Source organism: Zootoca vivipara, chromosome 6, assembly GCF_965207765.1.
Source record: "Zootoca vivipara chromosome 6, rZooViv2.hap1.1, whole genome shotgun sequence".
NCBI lineage: Eukaryota > Metazoa > Chordata > Lepidosauria > Squamata > Lacertidae > Zootoca > Zootoca vivipara.
In genome coordinates, this window is record NC_142589.1 from 54,929,325 (window position 1) to 54,942,444 (window position 13,120).

At 40.4% G+C, this 13,120-nt stretch overlaps 1 protein-coding gene across 6 annotated transcripts in view; it reads left to right on the plus strand.

Moving 5' to 3' along the window:
• The first annotated feature begins 263 nt into the window (after window positions 1-263).
• The window catches only part of THRAP3 (thyroid hormone receptor associated protein 3), a 37,291-nt gene continuing 24,434 nt past the window's right edge, over window positions 264-13,120 (plus strand). For 2 of the 6 annotated variants that reach the window (XM_060275842.2, XM_088672232.1), the window contains exons 1-4: window positions 264-317; window positions 3,372-3,478; window positions 8,047-8,140; window positions 11,618-11,694. The gene's annotated coding sequence lies outside the window, so the exon portion shown is untranslated. The remainder of the gene's footprint in view (window positions 318-3,371; window positions 3,479-8,046; window positions 8,141-11,617; window positions 11,695-13,120) is intronic. The other 4 variants (XM_035118055.3, XM_035118058.3, XM_060275843.2 and 1 more) reach the window with 2 other exon arrangements.

Sequence of the window (13,120 nt, forward strand, 5' to 3'; positions counted from 1 at the left end):
TGTGGACGGAGAGAGCGCGAGCTGGAAAGGGGGAGGAGCTTGCCTTTAGAGAGAGCGCGAGAGTCGGCGGGGCGGAAGGTAGTCGATGACGGGCTCCTGCAAAGGCATACCGGGTCTTGTAGTACATGATGTGAAAGCCGTCCGCCGTTCAAATAGGCCAGGGGAGACGGAAGAACTACATCTCCCAGCGGCTTTACACAGTGCGGTCATGCCTCGTAGTGCTGCGCGCGCAGGACGTCTGGGCCTGCTGCTACTGCTGCGGTAGTGAGCTGTGAGGTAGGCAAAGGCGGACGAGAGAAGAAGGCCGCGTCTGAACGGTGAGGAGGAGGCCGCGGCCTGCGGTTTTTTTTCTCTCCTCCCTTAAGATTGAAAAAGATGGCGAAGGATTATGTTTCTACCTCACACACCCCAGTCAGGGGGTTGCTGAGGTGGAGCTGGGGGGGGGATAGCGAGTGGGGGAGGGGTATCGCGTGCCCTGGGAGGAGGTCGGTTCGCGGGTAGGCCAATGGGTAAATGGAGGGGGCCGTTATTTCTGATAGCAGAGCTGAATCGGGGCTTTTTTTTTTTAAATCGCCCCCGAGAACCAGACGGGGTTTTGGCAAATCTACCTAGAAGTATTGGCGGGAGAGGTATCGGGAAGGCGGCCTCTGGCCCTCTCCTCTCCCTTCGCGATTGAATGGATGCCGACATATTTTTTTTTTAAGAAGTCTGCATGCAATCGGGTAAGGGGGCCGCCTCCCACGGCACCCAACCCCCCCCCTTGCGTGCAGTGTTTATTATCTGTCCATCCCGTCTTACCCATCGGGATTCTGCTTTTCTTTCTTTAAAAGGGAGCTGTAAATTAATTCACAATTAGATACGAATTAGCTTGTGTCTACATAGTGTGAGAAGTGGGCCTCTAGATCAATGTTTCCCCACCTTTGGTTCTCCAGCTGTTTTGGGCTACAACACCCATCATACCTAGCTAGCAAGACCAGTTGTCGGGGGCGGGGGGGGGAATTGTAGTCCGGAAACAGCTGGAGACCCAAGGTTGGGAAACACTGATCTAGATCTGTTTAGGGAAGTTTTTAATGTGTGACATTTTAATGTATTTTAATCTTTGTTGGAAGCCACCCAGAGTGGCTGGGGAAACCCAGCCGGATGAGCGGTGTACAAATAAATAATAATACGTAATAATTATAATAATATAGATGATGATGTGATATGGATGCTGATGATGAATTCCTAGCTCTTTGCAGCTGCAGCTCCCACTCCACATGGCCTTGTAGTCCAAGGACACCTGGAGGACCGCAGCTTAGCTACCCCCTGCCAGCAGGGCTTTACAGGACCAAAAAAGAGAAGAGAATGTTGTAGTTAAGTTTGGTTTCAGTAGGGCATGGAAATTAGGGGCTTTCTGTTCTAAAAACTCCCTTGGAGAAGTCACTTGTGCAGACTGTGGAACAGGCTTTGACTCTGCCACACACACATCAGCTGTTAAGTGGTACAGCTGAAGTGTGCTTTCCTTTACCAATGTAATTCTGTACAGTATTAGGAGTGCACTTCAATGATGCTCCTAATTGTGCATTGACAGCTGCATCTCTGCCTTCCTCACACTGTAGGTGTTTAGTAAGTGGGAATGATTTGGGAAAAGTGGCCTAGCAAATGAAATTTTAGACCCTGGTTGGCCTGATTTAGCCTGTGGGCCAGAGGTTCCCCACTCCTGACATAGTTCATAAAGCAATTTATTTACTACTTTTACTTCTGAGAATAGACCTCAAACCATTGGGATCAAATTACATGAAAAGGGTTTTAGGTTAAACATTAGGAAGAGCTTTCTTACAGTGCAAGCTGATAAAAGGCATTCAAACCACAGAGGTCACGTAAATATTGCGTGACAATATTGAGTTAATATGAGCCCCTAAACTGTGGCCCTAATGCATAAGAGAATGCAGTTTTTCTAGAACAAATTTAACACCATCATCAGGTCAGATAAACCACTTTCCAAGGTACCTCCATCTTGTCTGGATTGAATATCAGTCAATAAACCCTTATCCAATTCTTTACCACACCTAGGCACTGATTCAGGGCATGAAAGCCTCACCTGAAATATGAAAAAGAGAAACAGCTGGATGCCTTTTGTGTATTGATGATACCTCAAGATAAATCTCTGCAGACCTCTCCCAGCAGTTTTATGTTAAACAGCATAAGGGGCAGGGAGGGGGATAGAATTGTGTAGAATTGTGTAGAAGATATATTATCCTGATGGTCAATGACATCAAAAACACCTGAGAGGTCCAAGAGAATCAACAGGGTTTTGAACCCTTTGGTTTTCAGAAAATGCCACCCCTCAAATTGCTCAAGGCAGTTTCTGTCCTAAAACCTTGCCTGTAGCCTGATTTAAATGGATATGGAGAAACACTTTCATCTAAGCACTTTGCTCAGGACATATTGTCAACCCAGCCTATAATTGTTGACATTTTATAGATTTATGCTAGGTTTCTTTATGACCAGTATTATAACTTCTGAAGTGGAAGTTAGAAACACCCTGCCTCCCCTGACATATAAGACTAAGACTTATTCCAAGGAGCCCTCCCACTCCACCCTTGCAGATGGATTAATGCCATTGAATGCTTAAAGTTTAACTTGAGCAGATATGTAAAATTTCCAGAAATTTTGAAGCCATGGAGAGGGGGACAGGTTTTGGGGGGGGGGTGATGTTTTGTTTGGGGGGGGGGTGATGTTTTGCAATAGAATTATCAAGCCTGTTATATTAAACGTTCAGTTCATTAAAATAATTACAAGTTGAATTTATTAAAGTTTTTTTTTACAAATGGGGCTACAAGCTACTAAACTAGCACTTTCTAAATTATTACTATCAGTTCCTCTTTATCTTAAAAGTTTATTTCCAATTAATGTAGTAGTTGAAATGAGATATTTAAATAGGAAAAAGAATAAAATAATGTGAATCATTATATTCAAATAAATTCAGTTATCTGATAGTCGGAGATTTAATCTTAAATCCCTTGTGATGGTCAGATCATGTTTATATAGATGTGAAGGCCCAAAAAATGAAATGTTTTCTTTTAGAATGAAGAACAAAATGTTTTAAGACACAATGTTCATAAATTTAGTTTCCCAAAATGATTTCTAAAGCTCTGTTAACAGGAAGACTTTTATGTAAGGCTTTGTACAGTATCAAATCATTACAATTCCTATACACAGAGGACAAGCAGGTCCTGAGCTGTACACAGAGTAAAATTCTAAAAAGCAAGAGTAAGATACACTTTTGCCTCTTGGGAGGCACTGTCATTGTTAAAAGAGAATAAAGGATTCAATGCATTCTTTACTTGTAGCTTTCTTGTTGTTGGATATGTTTCTGTCCTCTTGACCAGGCTTCAAAGGACTGCGAGCAGGAAAAAGTACAGAGCAACATAATTTTTGTTGCCATCCAACTCAGACTGCTGCAAATCAATTGGATCAAAGTTTCAAAGGGATAAATGTAAGTGGCACTGCTTCTGCATTTGACTAAATTACAAAACAAGCAGCATTCTTAGGGTTTGGTATTTGAAAGGTACCTTCAAAAGCATAGCTGCCAAGTTTTCCCTTTTCTCGCGAGGAAGCCTATTCAGCATAAGGGAATTTCCCTTAAAAAAAGGGAGAACTTGGCAGCTATGTTCAAAAGTTACAGAGAGCAGAATTATATTTTATGTATTTTGTCAAGTAATACAGTCTGGGATTCTGCACATCCCTCCTGCAGCACGGTGGCCAGATCTTTCCAGCTTGTTTCAATCTGGGCATACCTTCAGTTTTAAAGAGGTCCATGATAAATACAGTAGGTACAAAAGTGACTCTCTGAGGATACTATGTAGCTGAGTTATGAAAGATTATGATCCTTCAAGTGTGAATTATTAAAACTTTTATTAAACTGATATCCTATATTAAATTCAGAACAAAGAAGCAGGCCAGTTTTAATTTATTAAGAAATGCAATTCTCAGCCAATTTTTTACTTATGCAAGGTGCCCTTAAATCATGTGCTGGTGATAATAGAAGGGATACTTTTTTTAAAAAAGATTTTATTTGCATTTCAAATCATTACAAATTAAATCAACACAAACAAGGATAGAAAAAGAAAGAATTAAGAAAACAATTATAAATTATAAGCAATTATAAATCAAAAAATCATATAAAATGGTAAATCATATACATTTAACATATTGTAAATAAATAAAGGTAAACTCAAACAAATTAATGTCCAACAGAAGCAAACTACAATTAAGAAGCATAGACAAGTGCAAGAAGAACATAGATGGAAAAAATAAGATAAGAAGGTATACATATAAGATAAGAAGGATACATATTTTTTTAAAGTCACCATCATCACAGTTTGTATTTGCCCATTACACAAAAACTATTTTAGTACTAGTTCTGGCTCATTTAAAAAAATAGCTTAGTTAAACAATAGTTGTGATTAAAGGTAGCTTTTAAAAAAATGTCTTCAAGGCTGTCTAGAATTCCCCACCCCCCACACCTTTCTGGATGGAAGAGACCATGATGAAATCTTTTTTTAAAGGATTTGTAAACCATTAACATGTGAGCTTGAAACTAATGTAGAATTCTAAATACATAGCATAGTAGTCTTTATATGCCGGAGTTGCAGTGGTGTGTATTGGTCTTGGATCAGCTGCCATTACACTACAAACTTAATTCTTTTTCTGTGTAAAAATACATTAACATTACTGAAACTGCTACATAACTGCAAACCTAATCCGAAAAACAGTTATTTCTTAGGGTGGCTCATTGCCATTTTCAGAAGTAATTGTTTTTCAGTGTGGTGGAAAGTAGAGAGAGAGAGAGAGACATAGTTCTGTTGGGCTGTGACAGAGAAAATGAGTGTGATGTAAGAGTTAACTGGCACCAGTGCAAAAAGCTGAGACCCCATCGCAGTCTGGGTCTCATATCATACTCCATACAGTGGCCTCCTTCTGATTGGTTGAATGATTTACTATTTCAAGTTGTTTTGGGTGTCTCTTAGCTATAAAGCACTCAGTTTCAAAATTCCTCCTTGGTGTGTCATATCTTGGGCACAAATTTTGTTTTCCAGTGATGGACTGAATTTACAGTTCTAATTCTTTCCCTCTTGCCATCGTGTGTAATGTGTCCTTTAAGGAGTTTGAGAACAAATGTTCTTTCCTGCTGATTTGGCTGGGTCTCCTCCCCATATTTCTTCTATAGATATATTTTTGTACATTTTAATGATTGATGTCTTTCTAACACCATACCTATCAGTTTTCAACTAGATGCTTATGCTCCTCAGTAGTATAATTAAAAACCACTGGTTATGCATGCCATGATACAGTGGTACCTCCGGTTGCGAATGGGATCCATTCCGGCGGTCCGACCACATCCTGAGGAATTCGCAACCGGAGGATCACTTCTGTGCATGTGCATGGCGCGGTTTAGTGCTTCTGCGCATGTGTGAGCGATGAAACCTAGAAAAATACTTCCGCGTTTTCCGCTTTCGTAACCCGAAGTTTACATTACCTGAGGGGAGCGTAAGCCGAGGGTCCACTGTATTTATTTAAATTTTGTTTCTTAATTGTTCATCTTGAAATCTTATATTTTATTATATAACCCTTTTTGATGTTGTGAATTATTTTGAGCAGAGTTTACCATGGAAAAGCAGCATACAAATAAAATCAATGGTTATATATAGCTGCCCAGAGACTGAAATTATGATATGAATGATTTCTATTTGGTCCCTTGTGAACATCTGCAAGGACACTAAAAAAAGAGTGGCCACTCGAAGCAGAAGAAATTGCTCTGGCCCATAAATTGAAACTTATAATACAGCTGAGTTGTTATTTGAATATATGTGTGCTGAGTCGCATACAAAATTGACCAAACCCACATGTTCCACCTTTCCTTATCCTTAATAAAAGTGGCTTGTTCTGAATAGGAATTTAGAATTCATTGAGAAATACAGCAGACTCATCTGGTGCTTTTATTGGAAAAAGAATGGAAAAAGCTTAAATAGAAGGATATTTTTTTTAAGGATGGGAAATCATGGCAAATGCAACAGGAAATTGGATTGTAAGATACTAAACTAGGTGCAAATGAATACATAATATGAAACAAAAAAAAATCCTTCTAGCAGCACCTTAAAGACCAACTAAGTTTTTGTTTTGGTATGAGCTTTCGTGTGCATGCACACTTCTTCAGATATACTGAAATAGAAGTCCCCAGACGCTTATGTAGAGAAAGGGTGGGGAGGGGGTATCACTCAGAAGGGTGATATCTATTTCAGGGTATCTGAAGAAGTGTGCATGCACACAAAAGCTCATACCAAAATAAAAACTTAGTTGGTCTTTAAGGTGCTGCTGGAAGGAATTTTTTTATTTTGTTTTGACTACGTCAGACCAACATGGCTACCTACCTGTAACATAATATGAAAATAATTATGGATGCATCAGAGCGAAGAGTTTCTTGCGTGCACAAAGATGAAAAGATTTATTGTTTAAAATGGAGGAATATTTGTTGAAGTTTTTGGAGGCAAAGCTGATATGTTTGATTAGAGAAAAAAGAATCGTTGAATTTATTAATAATAATTAGAGAACCCCAATTGGACTTTTTGTGTGGAAAGGAAAATGAATGAATTTGAGACATTTGTGTCTAAAAATTGGGGAAATATTGCTTAGCACAGTGATTGGCAACCTTTTGAGCTTGGTGTGTCAAAATTCGCCAAAAAACCGAGCATAACTTGGGTGGTGTGTCACTTCGAGAAAAACACCATAATTTTGTGATATTTATAGTTAAATAACAAAAATGTTTAATTCTAATATATAGCGGTATTTAATAAACCAAAAACTAATTATTTAACCAAACCAAAACCCCCTTATTTATCACAAAGTGCCCAGAGTTGTTGAGCTTTTGGGGGGGAGCTGCTGACCAAAGTTTGGGAGGTTTTTTTGGGGGGGTGCAAAAGTTGCTTTGCTTTGGGGGGGGGATGCCCCAAAGCTGCTGCGCTTTTGGGGGGAGAAAGGGAACAGAAATAAATGACAAATAATTCCTTCGCTGGAACTAACACACAGCACTGACATAGTCTGCCAAAGCACCAAAAAAATCAGCACTGAACGGGTTAAAAACCGAACACTGTTACACCCAATCATCGTCTGCCAAAGCGCCAGGAAAAACAGCACAGAAAGGGTTAAACAACCAATCTCTGGCTACCAGCAACAACAACAACAAAAGACAAGCTGTAGGAGGAGCTTTAGGAGGAGCGGGAGAACAAACGCGGAAAAAAACGAACAACAACAGCGTGAATGGGCCGATGGGGCATGTGCCAGCAGTGAGGGCTCTGCGTGTCACATCTGACACGCGTGTCATAGGTTCGCCATCACTGGCTTAGCAGAAAGTAGAACAGTTGGATGTCATCCTAGAGTGAATATTTTGAATAATTTCTTTTATGTAAGTGAGACAGAAAAGCAGAAGTCCATTTTATTTATTTAGTGTTCTCTTCCCCTCCCCCCTTTTGTTTTCCTTGGTGTCCTCTGCTCTGGGCCATTGTTGGGGTCTAGGATTGCACACACATGAAAGTGATAGGTGAGAGACTTGGAGAAGAAAGGAAAGCTTCCGGGTGACAGCTGGGAGGGCCCACCACTTTCTGCGTCAGACAAAGGATAAGAGCTACCTTTGAGAGAGAACTCTAGGTTTTCTTTCCTCTTTTGTTCATTTTCATTTTAATTAGTTTCTTTTCTCTTATTGTATTATGAAAATGCTTTAATAAAATATGACGCAAAAGAGAGAGAGAAATACAGCAGACTGTATCTGGTTAGGACAGACTTCAAAGGTACACACCTCTCCTGGGGATAGGCAATAGCATATACGTAGCCCAAAGCTAGCGGCTAAGGGTTAATCACTGCTTAATTATGGCAAGGTGTGAAGATAATAAATGATCCGTTTTTAGGTGCAATACAATTAAAACATCCTTTGAGATTGCATACTGTGCCCTCAGTGCTTTGAGATTGAGATGGAACAGGTGGTGACTTCTTGTTTTTAAAAAATTGCAGGTGGATTGATAGGATTGACTACATTGAGGAGTGCTCACTTTACTGCCACACCTGCTGGTGAGGGACTTCTGGGCTTTGTTGTGTTGAACAAAAGGTATGTTTTCCTCTCCAGCTTAAAAAAATAGCCTAAAAATTGAAGCCTTACTTGCCTTTGGTTTGCAGTCATGGCAGTCGGAAACAAAGCAAACAACTTCCAATTGGAGAGTCCCAGGTTTCCCTCCCCAAACACTTCAGAAGTGTAAAACACAAAGCAACATATCCTTTTATATCTGTGTTATTGATAACTTTACACTACAGCATGCAAGCGATTTGATTTGCGGACAAAAAGAGCCTGGTGTAAAAAATTTCTATCACAGAGCAACTTTTTGCGGAGAAGTGGAACTTGTGGATTGCACCTGATTAACAGTGGAAAATGAGTATCTGGCTCGGGGATTAAGATGATTTGAGGGTCACAGTATGTGCAAAAACGGCTTTTGTTCCAACACCTGATATTTCTTATGGCTTATTTTGAATCATGGAACATAGTTAAAACATATTTTTCTAATCAGTACCGGTATATAATTTTTCAATGTGTATGTTTTCATTTAATCAGTGCCTTTTTTCTGGGAGTACACAGGGGCGCACCTCTAAACATTTTGTGAATCTAACGGGAAAAGAAACTAAAGTTTTTAACATTTTTAGTTTCTTCTCTAGCACAGTGAATCGTCAGTTCCGTTGCTACTCCCGATGGCAGCCTCATTTCCTGTCACAGTGTTTCCCAAGTCTCAGACGGAATGAGAGTACTCCTAAATTTTGTTTTAGAAAAAAAGCACTACATTTAATATGCCTTGCTAAAGTCTTCAACTGACTGCCATTTTTGGAGTTGAGATAGTGTTCTCATGGTACATATAGAGAGGTGACCCTGCACTTGGCTTGCCCATGTACGTCATCTACAGCTACAGGCAATGAACAGTTTGCATGGGGGTAACGTTCCAGGACCACCACCACACACACACACACACACACACACACACACACACACACACACACACATTGACAGGGCCTGTGTAAGCCTGTTCTGCCTCCGCCCCGTTCTACCCCTTTTTTGATGGTTTCAAGTCACTTCCAGGTCAGCATGATGAATGAGTATGCAGTCACACACATATTGGACGTGCCTAAAACAGTTGCTTCCTACATTTGGTTTGCCAGCTACCTTTCTGCTAAGCACCTGCTCTTTGTGTATGTCACGCTATGGTCTTCCTCTTGTGAATTGATTGCAGGCAACGGGTTGCCTAGCAGGCAAGGCAGTTCTGGTCCTTTCTAACTGGGGCACACTTTTCCCAATCTGCTTTGTTCTGATTTCATTGTGCTCCCAAGCAGAAGTTAAGCCTCTCTAGTTAGTTAGTTAGCAAACAATACAAAACAACAACTAAACTCTGTTGGTAGTTCATGAAGGTATGGTAGTTATCTCTTTGTTTCATAATAAAAATAAGATTGTTGGATCGTAAGTATTGTTAGGTTTCATCCATGAAAGGTGTCTTGCATTCATATTTTCTTCCCAACTCCAGAAAACCAGTGTAACAGTCTGCAACACAGATTATTATTTTTTTAGCATTTGAGACAGTTACAGTTTTGCACCCTTCATTTTTAAGACCAATGCTTCTCTGCAGAAATTCTGTTCTTCAGCTCTCATTCTTGGTTAATCATTAGCATTTAAGTGCCAATTTCAGTCAAGCTAAAGCAACAGCAAATGAAAAAATTCAGCATTTGATAAACTTAACTACAGTGGTACCTCGGTTTATGAACACAATTTGTTCCGGAGGTCTGTTCATAAACTGAAGCATTCATAAACTGAAGTGAACTTTCCCATTGAAAGTAATGGAAAGTGAATTAATCCGTTCCAAATGGGTCCGCGGCGTTCGTAAACCGAAAATTCGTAAACCGAGGTTCCGCTATACTGCTATCAGCATACCAGCAAATGCAGCATAACAGCAAACCCCAAGATTAGTTAACTTCACGAAGTGCATGGACAGAAAGTTTCCTATTCCCATCTCATCTCTTCAGTGGACCCACCCCCCCAAAATGCCTTGTTGGAGGGTCGGGCGGGGGCTCCTGAACAGTGTAGGATGGGTTGGGGGATTTGTCTAAGGATTCAACCCAATGAGTCTTGTGGCAACTTAAAGACTAGTTCATGAAATTGTGGTTGTCTTCTAAGGTGACACAAGACTTTATTGTTTTTGCTGCAACAAACTAGCACAGCTTACCCCCCTGGAAATTTCTGCTGACAGATGAATGTGGCAGTTAAAGCTTATTTTGTCTTGGCGTATATGATTGTTGAGCACAGCAATTCTGGATAGAGACTCCAGCTTCTGCAATCAATGTGTGGGCAGCAGGAAGAGGAATGAGATCAGTGGCTCATTCAAAGGCACAGGTGGGAAATCTTTCTGGCCCAGCAGGGCAGAAACTGTTCCCACCTCCACAGGCCAACTTTGATAGGTAGATTGTCCTGCTCACCTCTCAAAAGTCCCTTGCATAACACTGGTTGTCAGGGACTTGGGAACCAAAGTGAAATGGGCTTTGCCAGCCCTTTGCTTGGCAAAGCCTGGAGCACAAAGCTGTTTTCTGCAGACACCAGCTGCATACGTAGTTCCACATGGGGATCTCACTCATGTACCCAATCTTGCCATGTCTCTCTCTACCTGCTACACAAATGAAGTCAGTTGTGGGGCAGGTGGACACTCTTTGCGGTTCAAATTATGACCATGCCAAGCCTAAATTGGCATTGTTCCTCACCCCGTGCTAAGGCTTGGTGGACCTTATGTAGGATATGTGGTGTATATACCAAAACCACCACAATTTTAACAGACACAAAATGATGCATAGCAACATATTGCTTGGATTGTTGACCACAAAGAAATAGATATTTTGATTGACAGGAGTTCATAGGAAGGTGGGAGGAAAGAAAAAATAATAATAATTTAAATATATTAAAATAATTTAAATAGTACTACCTTATGTCTCATTACTTGTGTAAGCTATAATGCCACCCCAGACAGCATAAAAAATTTTGTGTTGCTTTTTGAAAAACTTTTTAAAGCCATGAGGACATAGAGGGGAAATGATAATCTATTTCTAGGGCTTGCTTGTGAGACTGACAATGGAAGCTAACTTCTCTGCCCTTCATCCAGAAGGGCTCTCAAACAGCTTGCAGATTAATAAAAACATTACAATCTTTGCTCTCAGGTTTGTTGGTTTGTTTGTCTGTCAGAAAGTCATATGATGATACTAGGAGACCAACCAGTAGACAACTAACAATGTTTTCACAGTTATAGCCTTTGTAAATTTTGCTGGTTCTCTCTCCTTGCAGGGAGTGGAGAGGTGTGAGATTACTACTGAGGTGTGTTCAAGCTTGGTAGGCTTATACATGGACACAGTTACTTGAGAAAACAAAGTGGTTTGTGATAGAGTAACAGATTTGAGGAGGGCTTAATTAGAGTAGCGCTGCCTTTACACCTTTCTTCAAGGTAGAATGGTTATTGTGGATGTTCTCCTATGAGCATTTGCAGTATTAACAATTACTTTTATTTTGCAGAATTTTTTTATTTCAAGTGGAAGGAGACAGTGCTAGGCAACCATCAAGTTGTGACAAGGCAGTCTATTCCAAGTAAGGTAGGTTGCCCACAGGGCTTGAGTGTGTGTGTTGCATAACCTTTGTACAAATTTATTTAAAATATTTATAGACCACTTTCTGACCAGGCAGGGTAGAACACAATTTTTTAAAAAACATACCAAAAAAAGCCAGTGGATTGTATCCAGCATTAGTCATACTCCAAGTAGACCCATTGAAATTAATGGACCTGAGTTAGTCATGCCCATTAATTTCAATGATCCAACTAATGTTGGATACAGTTTCTATCTTAAATACCATGTAACAACAATTCTTGTTATGGACTCAGTCCATGGCAAATCAGCAAATGGGTTGCATCATCGGGCTGTATCCTTAGAAGTTTTTAAGTAGAGGCTGAATGGCCAGCTGTCAGGGATTCTGTAGTAGTGGATATCTTGCATCAGCAGGGCATAGGACTAAACCATTTTATGTTCTTCCAATTCTGATTCTTTGACTTGTTTGTTTATTTTTACATTGTGTAGATTCATTATACGTGCTCAACTATATTTAGGGCTTTGGTTTTTTTTTTTAAGTTCCTATTACTGCTGGTAGAGTCACACCCCTCTGAAAATTGTTTTAAAGGTTTTATTTCCATAAAAGTGCTCATTCTTTTTTTGGCAAAGAATGAGATGTACATTACATTTAAGAGAGTCTTCATGTTTATTTTACTGTTTTGTACAATTCTGAAAACATTTCAAGAAAAAAATATTTCTAAAAGTAGAGAGCTGTGGGCCAGAATTTGTAGAAATGTAGCAGTTAATTGACAGCCAAACATTTAGGAAAACTCCATATGTTTGGGAATTTCCATGCTCATGATTTCCTATATAATCTTAATAAATTGGGTTTTATGCTGTGTTCTGTTGCTATTTGTTGTGCCTGCATTATTGAATTCTCCTTGTGGGTGTGGGTGTGAAAGCAATGAGGGCTGTCATTATGTGTGTTTGTACAGGCATACCTTGCTTTATTGCGCTTTGCAGATATTGCTCTTTAGGAGGGCGCGGGTGCAACTGCAGGCAGCCTGTCCATTTCCAGGGGAAGGAAGCCTCCTACTGCCACTGTCCCTCTTCTGACCACAGGAGTGGAGCTAGCTAGGGCTGGAACCAGGTTTTTCCCCTTCCACCCCTGCAGCCTGGGGGCCTGGTTTAATAGACTACAGTATAGTGTAAACCGGGATGTGGATGGCACTGTGGTCTAAACCATAGAGCCTAGAGTTTGCCAATCAGAAGGTCGGCGGTTCGAATCCCCGCAACGGGGTGAGCTCCCATTGTTCGGTCCCAGCTCCTGCCAACCTAGCAGTTTGAAAGTGCATCAAAGTGCAAGTAGATAAATAGGTACCACTCTGGCGGGAAGGTAAATGGCATTTCCGTGCACTGCTCTGGTTCTCCAGAAGCGGCTTAGTCATGCTGGCCACATGACCCAGAAGCTGTA